The sequence below is a fragment of the Capra hircus genome, chromosome 9 (assembly GCF_001704415.2).
Source record: "Capra hircus breed San Clemente chromosome 9, ASM170441v1, whole genome shotgun sequence".
Taxonomy (NCBI): domain Eukaryota; kingdom Metazoa; phylum Chordata; class Mammalia; order Artiodactyla; family Bovidae; genus Capra; species Capra hircus.
In genome coordinates, this window is record NC_030816.1 from 13,597,827 (window position 1) to 13,603,196 (window position 5,370).

Genomic DNA, 5,370 nt, shown 5'->3' on the forward strand with positions numbered 1-5,370 from the left:
AGTCCATCCCTTCCTCACCCCACCCTACCTTGGAAACCAAAAGTCTTTTTTCTCTTAGACCTCTTTTTAGTAATTAAATCAGACTGAATGTGGATCCAGAGAGATGAGAAGAGCAAGAGGTTATGGCATAGCTGACCACTAGAAACCCTTAGGACCGTGTCTCTGTAACTTACGAAGTACAGGGCATGCTGCCTCCTGCCATCAGCGTGCTCCATGGGTCCCGGACTGTCAGCATGTTATGAGCTGCAGAGCTTGGCTATTTGTGCAGGTTTAAACATCACTCCTCTAAAACTCAGCACATTGTGAACTAAGCTTAATTGAACCCAATCATCTCTTTTCTTAACCTGGCAGGGATTCAACACCCCTTATCGATCCCAGTACTTCTCAGGTAGGCATTCATGTCACCAAGAGGAAATGAGCCTGAACCCAGTTCTCGTGTTTCATGGTGACACGCATCCACGCTTGCCTTGTTCTCTCCTGTAGGACCCGTCATCCCATTTTAGGCAGTGTCTTGTGGGTTGGGCCTTTCTCAAAGCAACATAACTGGTTATTGGTGGAGAAAAGATTTAGGCCCAGTCCCACCCAGTCAGCTGGCTTCTATTCCTTCATGCTGGGAATGACGTTGTGAAATGAAAATATCTCCTGCCATATCAATAAACAAGAAATGTCACAGCCATCAGTGATTTCTGGTCTCCAAATGTGAGTGAGGGCTCCCCAAACTGTGACCCAGCAGATGCTGCCACCCTCCATGGTGACTGCTGAGGAGCTGGGGGACTGCGGGAAGCAGCCATCTGCCGCTCCTTAAGGTGAACAAGGAAACAGAATTTGGTCCCAGACAGCTGAGTTGCATCTGAAAGGAATGAATTCAGTGGGCCCAGAGCTTTGCATCGTCCCATACATAGAATGCTGAATTCCTTAACTTGACACCTGACCCGTGATGTTCAGGCTGCCTGCTCCTTTGTTGCAAAGTTGTATATGGCCTGACTCCCCTGCTCCTGCCGCCTTGCAGCAGTTTTCTCAGAGCTACTGAGATGCTGTCTCCTAGGCTCAGAGTCCTAAACATTCCCACCAAAAAATAACTACTTTCGGGTTGTGACTATATATTTTAGTCAACAGCGTGAACTCTGTTGCAGCCCAAGTCCTTGCTTTCATCTACACCTCCCCGCCGCCCATAAGTGTTAGATATGTTCTATGACCAACCTCAACAATTAGTATCTTAGAATTTTAGTGGGAGTGATAGAGAAATAACCCTTGTTGCCATTGAAATTTATTCTTCAGGTCGTTACTTGATTGGCTTACAGCCATAAAATGTTGTAGTGCCCCTGCCCTGCAATGGATTTCAGTGACCCATTCAAAATCTTTCTCTAACAGAAGTGCAATAAAAACCTGACTAATCATACATGTAACCAGTATTTGATCCAATTCACTAGAAGTTTTGAAAAATACCAGCCTCAGTATCCAAGGCTTAGTACCAATTTATTGTTCTAATTCTTTTTTGAAACATCTTTTTTTATTCAGATAAAAAACCCAGGAATATTTTTCGTAATAAATGAAATATATCCTAATTCTATCTATTCCAGTAACAAAATGAGGGTAAATTTGAAGGCAGTAGAAGCAGGCGAAATTTTACTCTTGGCTTCTCTAGCGAGCAGGGCCAGCTTTATGGGCATGGGGGTGTGTATCACACATGATCCGCTTGCTCAGAGGAACCCGGTGCCTGGCTTAGTGCTCTACTGTCCTCTTCAGGAAATGCGAACTGGAGTATTAGTGAGCAGGTGGTGAGCAGGGGAGGTGCCCTTGGGGGAGAGCCCCTGCCATTTTGTGATCTCACAGCAGTACCTGAAGGCTCTGACTCAGGCCCCTGGGCAAGGAGTGCAGCAGGCAGAGCAATTGGCCTGGCCAGCCCCCAGGGCAATTCAAGGAGCCCCTGGGCTAAGTGGGTGATTGAGAAGGGACCTGGGGCCAGATTGGCAGTGATGACAGTGTCAGCAGCAGGAAAATGACTGCTGTGTGCCTGGGGAAAGCAGAGACCCCAGGCAGCCCTGGGAACTGGGGGTTGGGGGGCCAGCTGGCCCATTCATTCACCAGGAGAGCTGGTCCCTGCAGCTCTCGCACAAATACTTAACTCTGGTTTACCCTGGGACAGGAATTGCTGGTTCTCCAGGAGTAAACTTTGGTCGATAAATTATTACAAGGTAAAAGCATACACATGGATATTGCAAAAAGGCATGTCAGAGAGTTATTAGAATTATTCAGAGAGTTTAGAGTCTCTGGTTGTGAAAACTGCTGCAACATTGTAAACAAATATTTGCAGGCTTACCTGTAGAAATTAAATGTAGTTAGCAGTAGACATAAAAGAGCTCTTTTCCTATGAACTTCAAATGAACAGATTTCTAACTAGGGAGACAGTTTTTTTTTAATTGTCTTTCTAGTTGTTGAAGACTGAACAGTGAAATTCGTGAATGAAAAGTGAAGTGAAAGTTGCTCTGTTGTGTCCGACTCTTTGTGACCCCATGGACTGTAGCCTGCCAGGCTCCTCTGTCCATGGGATTCTCTAGGCAATTGGAGTGGGTTGCTGTTCCCTTCTCCAGGGGATCTTCCCAACCCAGGGATCTAACCCAGGTCTCCCACATTGCAGGCAGATTTTTTACTATCTGAGCCTCTAGGGAAGCCCTAAATACGTGAATAGGTGTTTTCAATTATATAGAAATCATGAAGCCACTTTCAGTTTCTTAAATAACCTCTTCAAGTTATAGGAAATATCAGAAAATACTAAAATGCCATGGTTCATTTTTTATTTAAAATTCAATTCAGATTACATGAAACATATTTATGAAGAGTTGAATCTTTTAAGAAAAATTGTTCTGTGAACCATAAGCTCAAATGACTGAAATTTGTATTTCAAAATGATTAATCAGAAATGTATCCAATATTTCACTGCTTACAAAATATTCTTCATGGCTCTAGTCATAGTTATATCAGAAAGATTCTTCTCAAAGTTAAAAATGATAAAGCCATTGATGCAAATTTGCAAATTTTTATGTTCATTTATATTGATTGCATATGAATTGGCTAAGAGTATAGATTTTGATGACTTAATAAATTGTGGAAAGGTGAGTCACATCTTCAGTTCAGTTCAGGCATTCAGTCATGTCTGACTCTTTGCGACCCCATGGACTGCAGCACGCCAGGCTTCCCTGTCCATCACCAACTCCCAGAGCTTACTCAAATTCATGTCCATCGAGTCGGTGATGCCATCCAACCATCTCATCCTTGTCGTCCCCTTCTCCTCCTGCCTTCAATCTTTCCCAGCATCAGCATCTTTTACAGTGAGTCAGTTCTTCGCATCAGATGGCCAAAGTATTGGAGTTTCAGCTTCAGCGTCAGTCCTTCCAATGAATATTCAGGACTGATTTCCTTGAGGATTGACTGGTTGGATCTCCTTGCAGTCCAAGGGACTCTCAAGAGTCTTCTCCAACACTACAGTTCAAAAGCATCAATGCTTTGACACTCAGCTTTCTTTATGGTCCAACTCTCATATTCATACATGACTACTAGAAAAACCATAGCTTTGACTAGATGGACCTTTGTTGGCAAAGTAATGTCTCTGCTTTTTAATATGCTGTCTACGTTGGTCATAGCTTTTCTTCCAAAGAGCAAGTGTCTTTTAATGTCATGGCTGCAGTCACCATCTGCAGTGATTTTGATCATAAGGCCCACATCTTATGATGAATCAGAATATCCCACTTAATAGAATACTACATTTATTGTTTTTAAAATGATAATATCAAAATGTTATGTTTTATAATTTTTATATTGTTATTTATATTACTTTTACCCTTATGGGTAATAGTAATGTTTTGTAAGTAATAAAGTATTTTAAGGAAAAGCCCCTTTTAACAACACTTTTTTCCTATTCTTTGTAAAAGATACCCCACATATTCATTTTGCACCGAGCCCCACAAACTGTGCAGTCAACCCTGATGGCAAGGTTTAGCACTGATGCTCCCTTCCAGACATCTTCTGCTTACACTCTTATTCTTTACAGTTTGAACTGATAGAAGCTTTTGTCCATTAGGAATAGAAATGCTTCATGTTTAAAAATATTTGCCTTTCAGCACTCAAAACAGCATACTTAATGAATATGCTTTATTTTTCCATGAATTATTAGCCTCACCCTCAGCCTCTCAGCCATCTGGCTCCTCCCTCCTACCTGCTTTTGAAGATAGGAAGGCTAGTTCTGTGCTGTGCAGAGCACAATGTTGTTATATCCTTAGCAATGGAAACTTTTTTATAGTTTTAGCTCAGTTTGACATTTCCCCATTGACTTACCAGTCATAACTCAGTGTCCATTTGTTTGACTTCATCCTAAGAGTATTGGTCAGCCTGACATTACAGTGACAAGAGGTTCAGGTGTTCTGATGACCTCCACGGTGAGGCTGGAAAGATTTATGTCTAGACAGCTGTGTGCAAAAACCTCTCTGCACATGGAGATCCACGTATCCTCAAAGGATATAATGAGTAAAACTAGAAGAATAATGAAGAAAAATGACAGGCACGTGGAAGGGGAGCAAACAGGGTATGCCTCTGGTAAATAACTCCCTGAAGGACTCTTAGAAAAGACCTACTGATTAATTGAATCAATCCATCATCCTTTGGGTGACAGCATCAATTTGCAATCTTTTGGGGGAGTTGTTTCATTTCATTGCTGTTATAGCTTAAATTCATGTGAGGGTAGAATGAGAGGTTAAAAAATATACCTGTTTTATTATTCAGTTCAGTCGCGTCCAACTCTGCGACCCCGTGAATCGCAGCATGCCAGGCCTCCCTGTCCATCACCAACCCCTGGAGTTCACTCAAACTCATGTCCATTGAGTCGGTTATTAGACTACCACAATTCTGTGCTCTCATTATAGAAATGACTTACATTGATTTTAATAACGGTTTAAAATGTCAGAACATCAACATGTGTCTTATATATGGATTTTTCCTCTCTGAATTTATCTTACAAAATCAGCTGTTAATACCCATCAAAAATTTAAACTTATCTATTTGCTTCTAAACTGCATCTTCTGTTTAAGAATTTTTGAAGAACAATCTTTTTTTTTTTGTATTTCTGGGAACTATACAAAGATCTATCCTTATCCTTTTTAGGAGGAACTCACCTTTGTTTTCTTTGTGGTCTTTGGCAACCATAGTTTGTGATACTTGTGTAATTTCAGCGGTTAATGAGACCTGTGAGTGTATTCTGGAGTTGAGCTTTCATTGAATTAAAAGGAATAGAGTATATACACGTCTTGGAGATTTTGCTCTCATACCTAGTAAAAATGATTGTTTCAAGACACTAGCATGTTTTAAATTGGACATAAC